Source organism: Schistocerca gregaria, chromosome X (genome assembly GCF_023897955.1).
Source record: "Schistocerca gregaria isolate iqSchGreg1 chromosome X, iqSchGreg1.2, whole genome shotgun sequence".
In the NCBI taxonomy this organism is placed as follows: Eukaryota; Metazoa; Arthropoda; class Insecta; order Orthoptera; family Acrididae; genus Schistocerca; species Schistocerca gregaria.
Genome location: NC_064931.1, coordinates 68,350,706 through 68,365,388, shown reverse-complemented (window position 1 = coordinate 68,365,388; position 14,683 = coordinate 68,350,706). Strand labels below are relative to the sequence as shown.

The 14,683-nt window shown below is 43.2% G+C and overlaps 1 non-coding gene across 1 annotated transcript; it reads left to right on the top strand.

Annotated features, from left to right (window-relative positions):
- The first annotated feature begins 6,159 nt into the window (after positions 1-6,159).
- Positions 6,160-6,234, top strand: Trnas-cga (transfer RNA serine (anticodon CGA)). Its single transcript has one exon. It is a non-coding gene; the product is annotated as a tRNA-Ser (tRNA).
- Positions 6,235-14,683: the final 8,449 nt, after the last annotated feature.

The window sequence follows — 14,683 nt, the reverse complement described above, 5'->3', positions numbered from 1 at the left end:
AATTCAACACAGATATTTCCAATTACAAATAATGGAGTAATCGCCTCCGTTTTCAGGTATTGTAGTCAAAACATAACTGACGCAGTGCTATCATCACTATCTCTGAACTATAGCACATGAAACCACGTTTTGTAAAAAGCAAATTAATGATTGGTACATTTTGCAAAAGATTTAAATGACGTATAGTTCGACGAAGCGAAGGATGTGTCTGGAGCGTGAACGGCACGGCCAGTAGGAATGTGTCGTGCTTGACAGTTACGAATTCTTGACATTCTGACACTTTTTGGAGACTAGAGTTATAATAAATCCCGTCAGAGAGAAAACAACACAAGAAATTGTTAATGTTAGTCAAAGAATTTTTGTGCGCTTCTCTGTGAATGGTCTCTCACCAAATTTTGAGAAACACATTGTTTGCAGTTCTGTACAATGAACTGAATCATACCAACAACTGATATAGTACATGAAAAGTAGTCAGTTAACATGATAGAATGCTCCAAATTATTGAGTAGGGCCTACATATCTTGATGAAAACTTGAACTGGAAAAACATTACTGATGTCTTATGGAATAATTTAATGAAGTAACTCACCACATAGAAAGAGAGTATTGATTGCACAAAAGCGAGCAGTAAGAAATATGAGGTGCTTACCCACAGTCCTATTGTAGCTTCATCTCCAGGGAGTTTGTATTTTAATTACATCGTCACAATACATATATTCACTAATGAAATTCGTCATAAACAATTCACCACAACTTGAGCTAAATAGTTATGTCGATACCCATAACACAGGGGGAAAAATTATCTTTATTACCCGTTATTGAAGCTGTCAGTGGTTACGAAACGAGTTCTGATCTTTTGCCCAATAACATAAAATGCCTGACAGGTAGCGAAGCATGTTTAAAGCTAACCTAAAATCATTTAGCTTGGAAAACTCCTTCTATTTCATAGGTGAATTTTTATTTAAAATAAAAGCACTATGTTCAGTAATGTTAAAACCAATCGTGTATACAGGGTGTTACAAAAAGGTACGGCCAAACTTTCAGGCAACATTCCTTACACACAAAGAAAGAAAATATCTTACGTGGACCTGTGTCCAGAAACGCTTACTTTCCATGTTAGAGCTCATTTTATTACTTCTCTTCAAATCACATTAATCATGGAATGGAAACACACAGCAACAGAACGTACCAGCGTGACTTCAAACTCTTTGTTACAGCAAATGTTCAAAATGTCCTACGTTAGCGAGGATACATGCATCCACCCTCCATCGCATGGAATCCCTGATGCGTTGATGCACCCCTGGAGAATGGCGTATTGTATCACAGTCGTCCACAATACGAGCACGAAGAGTCTCTACATTTGGTACCGGGGTTGCGTAGACAAGAGCTTTCAAATGCGCCCATAGATGAAAGTCAAGAGGGTTGAGGTCAGGAGAGCGTGGAGGCCATGGAATTGATCCGCCTCTACCAATCCATCGGTCACCGAATCTGTTGTTGAGAAGCGTACGAACACTTCGACTGAAATGTGCAGGAGCTCCATCGCGCATGAACCACATGTTGTGTCGTACTTGTAAAGGCACATGTTCTAGCATCACAGGTAGAGTATCCTGTATGATATCATGATAACGTGCTCCATTGAGCGTAGGTGGAGGAAACTAAAATGAGCTCTAACATGGAAATTAAGCGTTTCCGGACACATGTCCACATAACATCTTTTCTTTATTTGTGTGTGAGGAATGTTTCCTGAAAGTATGGCCCTACCTTTTTGTAACACCCTGTATATATCCTGTATTCCAATGATCGATGGAACATGTAACAAACTAAATCTGTGCACGCAACAGAACAGCCACAGAGCGTAATCATGTTCAAGAACTAAACCATTCGTTATTTGTTCTGCCTTCGAAAGTCTTAGCCTAGCCATCTCCTCTTCATTTGTTCAGCATTGCTTCGTATGTGTTCTGTATTGTGTTCAAAATTTAAGAGTGAGCTTAGAAATTACCTTTTAAGCAAAAGTTTCTGACATAGATAAGTACTTTGAATGTATGTAAAATTATTGTCTTAACATTTATGTACATGTTCATGACAAATGCTGTACTCTCAAAAATGCATTGAAAATAGCTATATAAGTGATATTTTGTTATTATGTTCGTATTACATGTACTTTGCATATTAATTACAATTGTGACAATTCCTACATCATTTAAACGATTTACAGGAAGATAATAAAATGAAATGAAAATGTATTGTAGTTGAGAAACATCTTTGGTAATATGCCCCATCCATTCTTGACATATGTTGCATTTCCTTCTGTATTTTATTGTATCTTCGTGGAGTTTAAATGTCTTCACTTTTCTTCCTTTCCAGTAAGTTGCAGCCCACCACACTAAGGTCTCTCATCTCTGCACTTTCTATTATTCTGGTCTCTTGTGGCGTTAGTGTGCATTTCCAAAACAGACAGTGCCATCACTTTGTGAAATTTTAGAAATATCTCCTGTCTACTTTACCGAAAGTTCCACTTTATTGCTCCATACAAACTTTGAAACTTTTGTAGTTTTGAAGTAATGCCATGTGATGTATAGGTAATATCGCAACTCAGATATAAGAACTTGTTGGCCTTCTCTCTCTTTTTTTTTTAATAACTATGTTGTTACAGATTGGCTCACTTATTCTGAATACCACTACTCTGGTCTTTGTTGTAGGTATGTTCAAATTATATACCTGTGCTACTCTCGTAAGCATGTGCAGAGTTCGCTGGAATCGATCTTCTGAGTCTGCTAAAATCACTCGCGTAACCGCAAAGAACATTGTGTTAAGAGTGATGTTCATTATAAATGCTTTGTCATTTTCTTCTGGAATTCACTAATGACATCAATATAAAAATGAAATCGTATGGATGACAGTGGATAACCTTTTCTAAGGCTGTGAGTTATCTCAGCTTGTGTGGTATCATCTAAAATTTTGATATTGGTTTCCTCGTATAGACTTTCTGTTATTCTTACTGGATGTTGTAGGAGGCCCTTTTCCACTAACACTTGAAACAGCTTAACTTTGTTTCCTCTCTCGAATAATTTTTCATGATCAGTCATAAGCCATCAGAAAATTGGAGAGGGGTTATCGGAAGAAATATTACACACGCTGAGCAGTGATTGCTCGGGCGTTGAAAACTGTAAAGACAAAGGTTTCGACAATGGTTCTAACATGACAGGAAAACATGAAGGCGTTCAAGCACATACTCGTATATGCCAAGAAAACCTAATTCGTTAAATTTGCACCTTGTGCAGCACACAGGCTACGTTTTGCTGGCGTGCTTGTCGTGGAAGTGTCAGTTTTAATCATCACTGTTTTGGGAAAAGAGTTGCAGTTTTTCAACTGTTTCAGCAGCTCTACTTTAACGTGGGAGACCTCACTTACTTGTTTTAAAATAATTTTAAGATATACTGGGATTCAAGATGGTTTTCTCGGCGTCAAACTATGACAGCTCTTCAGAAACCGAGCAGTGTAATGGTTAGCACAATGTACTTGCATTTGGGAGGGAGGCAGTTCAAATGCCCGTCCTACCATTTAGATTTAGGGTCTCAGTGATTTCCCTAAATCGCTCAAGACAAGTGATAGGATGGTTTCTTTGAAAGAGCATGGGCGATTACGTTCCCTGTCCTTCTCTAATCCCAACTGGTGCTCCGTCTCTAATAACCTCGATGTTGATGGGACGTTGAACACTGATCTTTCATTCTTCCTTTTCCTCTTCAGAAGTACTTCACATCTGTACACAAGATGTCACAGGATATGATCAACAAAGACAAATGGACCACTGAAACAGCAGCAAGAGCTGTGATTCTTCTTAGAGAAATTTATTATGAATTTGTGTGCGTTTTAGAGGTGTGGTCTGATGTATTAATAAAACTGGACTCTCCTAACAAATCGCTGCATGGAAAGAGTGCTACCATTGATGTAGCATATTAAATCACCTACTGAAAGAACATGTATGAGCAAAAATACACAACCAAAGCAAAGTTGTTTGTAATTCTATGTGCACGCAAAGCTGTTTTGCTGTTCAAAATTTGGGAAAGATGAAGAGGATGAATGGAGGGATGGCCGAATGAGAGGTACCCCTGATCTGTGCTGAGAAACTCTTTGAACTAGAGCACTACAAAGTATTTGATAGAATAATAAGAGATATGGAAAACAGATTACACATATTACACCATTTCGTCTGACTTTAGTTTCTTGTCAGGAAATGCCATATATGAGAGGTCTGTATCTTATTCTGGAAAGTGTGCAGCTGATTTTGGTGGCAAATATAGCAGGGATATTGATATAGCGGAGATAGTAAAACGAAATATCTGCTTTCAAGTTTAAAGCAAAAGTGGTGATTAAGGGAATTATCACAGCTTCCCATTGGGATTTTTTTTTTTTTTTTTTTCAAAGTTTGGGTTAAGAGATTTAAAGGTGGCAAGTCCTTTGGGCTGGCCCTTCGTTGACCTGACTGATCACAATTATGGGCCGTATACAGACTAGTATTCTTGTGTTGCATTAAGGAGGCACAGTGACCAATTCCAGGAATAGCATACAGGGTTGACAGTGATTAGGCGTATTGTTGATTGTAATGTAACTCTGCATGCAGTACATTGAGGTGAAGGAATTGTGTTCATGATGGAAGCATGCTTTCCTCGTGGACAGCTAAGGCTGCAGTTGGGTGAGCTATTGGTAGCTGGCGTAGGTAGCAGAACGGGCACGATATTGTCGCCAATTCAGAGACTGCGAAGGACTGACCTTATGAGTCTCGGTCACTGCTTCCTCAGAGGGCGAGAAATGGTGGCAGACGGGGGCGCACGTTTAGCGAGATACGGGGCATCGCCATGCTGAGGCCGGCAGCTGAGCTTTTATTACTTCTTTGCCGTGTCGCGACGGAACGGAGCACGAGTAATTTGATCCCTACTGAGGAAAGAGCATGTTTAGGCTTTCATTGGTAGCCCTGACATTAATTCTCCCTGTGCCTTCCTAAGAACGTCCCATCGGCCTATGAAAAAAATATTTCGCTTAGGTCGCTGTAGCGGGTCAGCGCGGCTTTATGTCCACCGCATAGGCATCATGAGAGCCACGGCACTCTTCGAGGGTCACATTGGCCCTTGCGCCAGTGTTCCTGTGCGAATGGCCAATCTATGTCTCGATTGGCAAGTTTACTGTGAAACTTCCTGGCAGATTAAAACTGTGTGCCCGACCGAGACTCGAACTCGGGACCTTTGCCTTTCGCGGGCAAGTGCTCTACCAACTGAGCTAGCGAAGCACGACTCACGCGAAAGGCAAAGGTCCCGAGTTCGAGTCTCGGTCGGGCACACAGTTTTAATCTGCCAGGAAGTTTCATATCAGCGCACACTCCGCTGCAGAGTGAAAATCTCATTCTGGAAACATCCCCCAGGCTGTGGCTAAGCCATGTCTCCGCAATATCCTTTCTTTCAGGAATGCTAGTTCTGCAAGGTTCGCAGAAGAGCTTCTGTAAAGTTTGGAAGGTAGGAGACGGATACTGGCAGAAGTAAAACTGTGAGTACCGGACGTGAGTCGTGCTTCGGTAGCTCAGTTGGTAGAGCACCTGCCTGCGAAAGGCAAAGGTCCTGAGTTCGAGTCTCGGTCGGACACACAGTTTTAATCTGCCAGGAAGTTTCATATCAGCGCACACTCCGCTGCAGAGTGAAAATCTCATTCTGGAAACATCCCCCAGGCTGTGGCTAAGCCATGTCTCCGCAATATCCTTTCTTTCAGGAGTGCTAGTTCTGCAAAGTTCGCAGAAGAGCTTCTGTAAAGTTTGGAAGGTAGGAGACGGATACTGGCAGAAGTAAAACTGTGAGTACCGGACGTGAGTCGTGCTTCCGTAGCTCAGTTGGTAGAGCACCTGCCCGCGAAAGGCAAAGGTCCGTTAGTTCGAGTCTCGGTCGGGCACACAGTTTTAATCTGCCAGGAAGTTTCATATCAGCGCACACTCCGCTGCAGAGTGAAAATCTCATTCTGGAAACATCCCCCAGGCTGTGGCTAAGCCATGTCTCCGCAATATCCTTTCTTTCAGGAGTGCTAGTTCTGCAAGGTTCGCAGAAGAGCTTCTGTAAAGTTTGGAAGGTAGGAGACGGATACTGGCAGAAGTAAAGCTGTGAGTACCGGACGTGAGTCGTGCTTCGGTAGCTCAGTTGGTAGAGCACTTGCCCGCGAAAGGCAAAGGTCCCGAGTTCGAGTCTCGGTCGGGCACACAGTTTTAATCTGCCAGGAAGTTTCATATCAGCGCACACTCCGCTGCAGAGTGAAAATCTCATCCTGGAAGTTTACTGGGATTTCGAGGTGCGTACCAGAGAGCGCTTGTTCAGTGCCGCAATAGATAGAGGACAGGTGGAAATGGATTTGCCCATCTGCTGGAGGGAGCAGTACCGAGCATTAAAAAATACCTAATTGGCGAGAAGCACCGCTCACGCTCTGCCATTGGCGGATAGCACATTTTGACGGAATTTCACATGGAGTGCTTGTGCTCTGAAAGTAGTAATAAGGAGAATGGGCAATTAATCAAGGGAGGACTGACATAGAGGGTAGTCGTGATCAGAATGCCGGAGTGAGAGATGTTATCAGATGGAGGTGGTAGTCGCAAGGCCCATCATACACTTAGTTTGAGGTTACTCAGGTCGATTTTCGGTTTCTTGCTGCGAGCCAAATCTGGGCAAATTCTCTGAATGAGAGCGTTGGTTCACGTGACATCGCAATTTCTTGGCTGGTTTGGAGACACAGTCGACGATCCCCTATAGAGCAGCAGAGGCTGTGGTACTTCAAGGTGAGTCACTGTAGTGGCACTGAGTTCACCGCAATGAAGACTCCCGATGGTGCGTGGTAAGCATTGCGCTTCTCCAGCTTCATAGGAAGACTGGAGATGAATTTCTTATCGCGTATGACATTCGCCTCTTCAAACAGCAGAAATCTCGGCTCAGCATATGCATGGCGTATTAGTGTTGCCGTTCACAATCTCTGTCAGTCCAGCAAATTATACGCAGATAGCGCTAGCCACATTCTATGTGTGAAGTGTGGTGTAGGGACTCCACCCTTCTTCTTGTCAGGATGTGGTACAAATTTATTTTCTCCCCAGTTCTGATCAGTACCTCCTCATTAGTTATGGGATCTACCGATTTAATCTTCAGCATTCTTCTGTAGCACCACATTTCAAAAGCCACCGTTCTCTTCTTTTCTAAGCTGTTTATCGCCTGTTTTTCACTCCCATATGTGTCTGCACTCCGTACAAAAACGTCCAGAAAAGACTTCCTGACACTTAAATGACGGCCGCGGTGGTCTAGCGGTTCTAGGCGCTCAGTCAGGAACCGTGTGACTGCTACGGTCGCAGGTTCGAATCCTGCCTCGAGCATGGATGTGTGTGATGTCCTTAGGTTAGTTAGGTTTAAGTAGGTCTAAGTTCTAGGGGACTGATGACCACAGAAGACAAGTCCCATAGTGCTCAGAGCCATTTGAACCATTTTGACACTTAAATCTATATTCGATGTAAACAAATTTCTGTTTTCGGAAACAGTTTTCTTGACATTACCTGTTTACATTTTATATCCTCTCTACTTTGGCCATCATCACTTATTTTGCTGCCCAAGTAACAAATGTCATATACTACTTTTAGCATCTCTTTTCCTAATCTGATTCCCTCAGCATCAACTGATTTAATTCTGCTACATTCCATTATCCTTGTTTTGCTTTTGCTGATGTTTCTTCTTATATCCTCCTTTCAGGACACTGTCCATTCCATTCAACTGCTCTTCCAAGTCCTTTGCTCAAAGTTTTTATTACTTCTACCTAACCTTTAATTCCTACTGCTGATCTTTCTTTGGTTTCTTTTACTGCTTGCTCAATGTACAGATTGAATAACATAAGGGATAGGTCACAGACCTTCTCAACCACTGCTTCCCTTGCCTGCCCCTCGATTCTTATAGCTGCTGTACGGTTTCTGTACAAGTTGTCAATAGCCTTTCGTTACCTATATTTTACCCATGATACCATCAGAATTTCATAGATAGTATTCCAGTCAACAGGGTTCAATCACATCTCAGATGTGTTTAATCGCGTTCAGATCTGGTTCAAATGGTTCAAATGGCTCTGAGCACTATGGGACTCAACTGCTGTGGTCATCAGTCCCCTAGAACTTAGAACTACTTAAACCTAACTAACCTAAGGACATCACACACAGCCATGCCCGAGGCAGGATTCGAACCTGCGACCGTAGCAGTCCCGCGGTTCCGGACTGCGCGCCTAGAACCACTAGACCACCGCGGCCGGCTTCAGATCTGGTGAAATGGAGGTATGGGGCAGCAAATCAATATGAACTTGTCACTGCATCACACTTCTGGCCTTGTGACATGGCGCATTATCTTGTTGAAAAACGCCACTTTCATTGGGAAACATGGTCGTCATGAAGGAGCGTATGTGATCTGCAACCAGTGTACCACACTCCCTGGCCGTCATGGTGCCTTGCACGAGTTCCACTGGACCCATATACGCCCACATTAATGTTCCCCAGAGCATAATCGAGCTGCAGTACAAGTATCAAGGAACTGTTCCCCTAGGAGATGACGTATTCGCGCCCTTCCATTGGTATGATGGAGAAGGTATCGGGATTCATCATACCATGCAATGCTCTGCCACTGCGCCAACGTCCTGTGCCGATGGTCACGTAGCCCATTTCAGTCGTAGCTGCCGACATTGTGGCGTTAACATTGACACTTACGTGGATCATCAGTTGCGGAGGCACTTCGTTAGGAGTGTCTGGTGTTCTGTGTGTTCTGACACACTAGTGCTGAGCCCAGCATTAAAGTCTGATGTTAGTTACACCACAGTTGAACGCCTGTCCTGTTTCAGCAGTCCGCCCAGCCTACAATGTTCGACGTCTGTAATGAGGGATGGCTGCATAACCCCATGACGTCTGGACATGGTTTCACTACATGAAGAAGAACGGCTGTCCCAAACACATCTTGTTTGTCTAAAGTATAGGACCACAGCTGCTCATAATGGTTATGGGGTGCACCTACAGCGATGACCTGACACAGACTAGGCAGGTCCCCAAACATCCAATAGGCGTCTCGTTCTGCGATGGAAAACAGTTTTGTTTAACGTCAACAACTCGTTCTTGCAATCTGTTAATAGTATTTCTCGGAATGACCGGAACCCTTGGGACCAACAACGAAATTCCGGAGAGCGGTCCAGCTGGGACCGAGGGAGAGCAGCGGTCTCGTAGGGAAGTCACCCACCGTTCTGCGCTGGACTATTTAACATCAACTAGACTAATGTAATAAAGCAACTATTAACATAAGAAAAAACATTTGTGACGATAATAAATGTCCTCTTTCCATGAAAACAGACAAAGTTTTATGAGCAAAATCGGTAGAGTTTTTATACATTCGACCGCACTCGCATATGATTATTTTGTGACGTCCATCGAAATGTACCGCCACCGATCACAATGATCAACAGAGACATACCCACCCTGCGTAAAATCAGGAAAAAAAATTTCGACTATTTTGATGCCAAAACTACTGATCACAACAGAATTTCCTCGGTATTTCGAAATAAAATTGATCATGAGAGTCACATTGCATGGTGACTAAATTTTTTTGCTGTAGTCGGATTACACTCACCAGGTAAGCAAATGGGAATCCTTGGAGGGAACACGATGCTCTTTACGAGGACCACTACTGAGAAATGACATCTGAAGTTGACCACAGAGGGATTCTACAGCCCACAAAATACACTCCTGGAAATTGAAATAAGAACACCGTGATTTCATTGTCCCAGGAAGGGGAAACTTTATTGACACATTCCTGGGGTCAGCTACATCACATGATCAAACTGACAGAACCACAGGCACATATACACAGGCAACAGAGCATGCACAATGTCGGCACTAGTACAGTGTATATCCACCTTTCGCAGCAATGCAGGCTGCTATTCTCCCATGGAGACGATCGTAGAGATGCTGGATGTAGTACTGTGGAATGGCTTGCCATGCCATTTCCACCTGGCGCCTCAGTTGGACCAGCATTCGTGCTCGACGTGCAGACCGCGTGAGACGACGCTTCATCCAGTCCCAAACATGCTCAATGGGGGACAGATCCGGAGATCTTGCTGGCCAAGGTAGTTGACTTACACCTTCTAGAGCACGTTAGGTGGCACGGAATACATGCGGACGTGCATTGTCCTGTTGGAACAGCAAGTTCCCTTGCCGGTCTAGGAATGGTAGAACGATGGGTTCGATGACGGTTTGGATGTACCGAGCACTATTCAGTATGGTGGGTCTGACACACCGGTGTCAATGTGTTCTTTTTTCCATTTCCAGGAGTGTACATTACGCACAAGGACCGTGCTATTAAAAAACATGATCATCGTGACTACATTACTGTCACCCAGCATAAAAAGCAGTGTTGAGCCTACAGGTACACACACAAGCCGCTGATAGTGTAATGATTTCTGGTAGAAATGCATGAGTACAAAGTGTGTTACAGCAGAAAAAGCAATGATTCAAACAACGACACAGGGTCACAGGGAGCGTCTCTTGCGACTTATTGTATAGTTTGTGAGATATGCAATTTTACACTGGTCTGTGCAATGGATCAGTACCCGTATATTTTATAGGATCGTTACATGTGCTCGATGCTTGTATGCAGATAGTTCGTAATTTTTCTCTGCTGGATGGTACAGAATAACGATGATAGAATGTTTGGATGATAGACGTGAGTGGACCCTGAGGGAGGCCTATGTGCATCGATGTTGAGCCTTCCTAATTTTACGAGAAAGAAACACCACCGTAACTGTTTGTACTGTCGTCGTGTTACAGGTGCAGGCTTCATTTGATGCTGACCTAACACACTGTACACGGGTGGTGGAGCAACGACAACATGTTCCCAATTCCACCGAGTGGTCAAAACATGCTCCTGTAGCATTAACTCAGATCACTCTGTTTCTAAACAGGTTGCAGAATGTGGTGGATAGTGCTCTCTCCGACTTCTGCGTAAATTTGCTAAAATTGATCTAGCTATCAACTGTGATGTGTATTGCAGTACATCACTCCATATCAATGGTATCTTTCCAATCCCGACCGTCCACTGGGAATGCTGTTGATTACCGCATAATGATTGACTGACATCGCTCCATTGAGAGGATGGAACCTTGACGGAACACTGGATATCTACTACTTGTAGCTGTGGAACATGGGATTAAATGTAGTTAATATAGTTAAATGCAGTTCATACAGTTGTTTGGAAGTGTTCCTCATTGCTACAGACTCGTCCTATTTACATATGCTGCGATACCCTGCACATGATTTTTTTTTCACCAGTAAGATAACAGTACGTCTTTTTATTTGTGCTGTCGCGCGTGTTGTGAATAGCACCTTCTGGCGATGGTCAACACTGGAGCAATTATCATGTACATGACTGCAAAATGAAGGAACAATGCTTTTTGAAACGGAGCGCAAAGACATCTGCTAGCCTTTCGTTGGGAAGATGAGATTTACTGTACAGGTAATCACCTTCGAATAGTTGTTGGAAGCGATCTACAAAACCGCAGACTCTTCCAGTTTCGTATGTTGCGATGTCTTCCACATTTTTGTCAATGAGAAACATCGCGTCTGTGTTTTATTTCCACTAGGCTGTGGTGTGGTAGCTGTACAGTTTACGCTATGCAATGTTCAGTTTTCTGTGAGAGCCAGAGCATCGAAGCGTGTTAATGTCGGTTTAGCTGCATCTGACACGGGTCTCTAAGTCATGGTAGAAAAAACAAAGGGTACGGCGGTGTACACTGATTGGATGTGTTACAACCGAAAGAAAAACAATGAATTAAACTGCTTATGAAGGAGCAATACAGGAACCCTCTTGTGTGATTGATAGTCTGTCGGATATGGTCATCCTACTGTACAGGTGATGAAACTACACACCGGTATGTGTAAGCGACTTCGATTATGAACCAACTGCTGCAATGAGCCAATACCTGTATATTTAATAGGAGCGCCACATATGTTTGGGTGATAGAAATGAATGCACCCTGAGAGACACAGATCTCCTTCGGACTCCCTGTATGTAGTTTGGAGATGTGTCACAAAATCTTCGTCCTTCCTCCCTGCCATGTATGATGTGTAAGCTTCCTAATTTTCCCAACAGGAAACATCACCATAACTGCTCATACTATCTCTCCTGCTACTTAGTGTTGCAGGGGAAAGCTTCGTTTGGCACTGCTCCTACATACTGTACACGGTTGGCAGAGGTATGACATCATGGTCCCATTTCTACTGAGTGGTCAACACGCGCTACTGTCGCATTAGCTCTGCTCGTCCCGTTTCCCTACAGGATGCAGAAGGTCTTAGATATAGCGCTCTCCGACTTCCGCACAGGTCTGACTTAAATTGGGACGATCACATAGACTAAGCTCCGTGGATATCGGAGGCATAGACTTAGGTACAGTTAGAAGATGCAGAGGAACTGTCTAAAAAAGCAGCGCTGGATTTTCTGTCATATGGGATCTTTAGCAGATAGGTTCGAAAATGGTGACTCATTTCGATATATGAGAGTGCCACGAATATGATTCACCAGTGGCTGTAATTATTAAAAGATGTCTTTATAGGACCCAACGCAAGTAAGTGGTTGAATGGATAGAGTTGTTTCCAAATCGCGGACAGCAGTTCTACCAGAAAGCGTTACACTGTCAGCTGCTTGTGTGTATACCTGTAGACTCAAGACCCCCTTTTACGCAAGGTGACGGTGACGAGTCGCGACGATCGTGTTTTCAATAGCACGGTCCTTACACCAAATGTTTGTTGTGGGCTGTAGAGTTCTTCTGTGGTCAAATTCAGATGTCATTTCTCAGTAGTGTTCCTCGAAAAGAAAGGGCGCTGATAACCTCGTTGTTGTGCGCCCTACAACACTAATCATCATCATCATCGAAAAGAACATTGTGTTCCCTGCACGGATTCCAATTTGACCTACCTGGTGACTAATCCGACTACAGAAAAAAAAGAAAAATGACTCGCCATGCAAAGTGACTCTCATGATCAATTTAATTTCGAAATACCGAGGACATTCTGCGGTGATCGGTAGATTTGGCATCAAAATAGTCGAAATTTTTTTTCCTGATTTTACGCAGGGTGGGTATGTCTCTGTTGATCATTGTGATCGGTGGCGGTACATTTCGATGGACGTCACAAAATAATCATATGCGAGTACGGTCGAATGTGTAAAAACTCTACCGATTTTGCTCATAAAACTTTGTCTGTTTTCATGGAAAGAGGACATTTATTATCGTCACAAATGTTTTTTCTTTATTACATTAGTCTAGTTGATGTTAAATAGTCCAGCGCAGAACGGTGGGTGACTTCCCTACGAGACCGCTGCTCTCCCTCGGTCCCAGCTGGACCGCTCTCCGGAATTTCGTTGTTGGTCCCAAGGGTTCCGGTCATTCCGAGAAATACTTTTAACAGATTGCAAGAACGAGTTGTTGATGTTAAACAAAACTGTTTTCAATCGCAGAACGAGAGGCCTATTGGATGTTTGGGGACCTGCCTAGTCTGTGTCAGGTCATCGCTGCAGGTGCGCCACCTAACCATTGGGGGTGGCTGTTTCACTATATTTTAGACGAACAAGATGCATTTGGGACAGCCGTTCTTCTATCTCCTACTGTTAAGCTAAATATACCTGCTTTTGTGTCAGTGAAGGGCCATCGACTCAAGGTGGACAGCGGCCAGCACGTGCCGTGAGGCTGCTGGCGGAGTAGATCTCTCCCTCCGTCCATCTACGCTGTAGGTGGATGGAGGGAATGAGGGTAGAGGGCCTCAATTTTCGGGGGGGGGGTGATTAATTGATCAATTTAATTAATTTGCATACCAATTTGATATCAAAAGTGTGCTGACTATACTACTACTTCTAGACACATACAGCATGCAACATTCGTGTGTCTGACTAGCAGTCATTCTTCTTCTGGTGTTGCTGCTATCGCCTGGATGGGTCGATGTCGAAAGTAGATCGGTGGTCATAATTTTCTGGCTGATTAGTATGTGCTTTGAAATCCTCAAATTTGCTCTCTTGCTATTCCTGCTTTGCCATTTTGCACTTCCTGTCCATCTCATTTTTATATTTTCTCCTTTCATCAGTTAAATTCAGTATTTCCTGCGTTATTAAAGGATTTCTACTAGGGCTTGTCTTCTTACCTATTTGATCCTCTGCTTTCTTCACTATTTCATCTCTCAAAGATACCCATTTATCTTCTACTGTATTTCTTTCTCTTTTCTTGTGAATCGTTGCCTAATGTTCTCTCTGAAACAGTAAACAACCTCTGGTTCTTTTTACTTATTCAGGTCTCATCTCCTTAATTCTGTAGCTTTTTGAAGTTCCTTCAAATTTTCATCTACAGTTCATAACCAATAAATTGAGTTCAGAGTCCACATCTGCTCCTGGAAATAGCTAAAGATTTAAAATTTGGTTTCGAAATCTCTGTCTTACCATTATATAATCAATCTGAAATCTTCCAGTATCTTCACGGCTCTTCAACGTGTACAACCTTCTTTCACTATTCTTAAATCAAGTGTTGGCGATGACTGGATTACGCTCTGTGCAAAATTGTGCAGGCAGCTTCCTCTTTCATTCTTTTCCCCAGTTCACATTCACCAGTTGTTGTTCCTT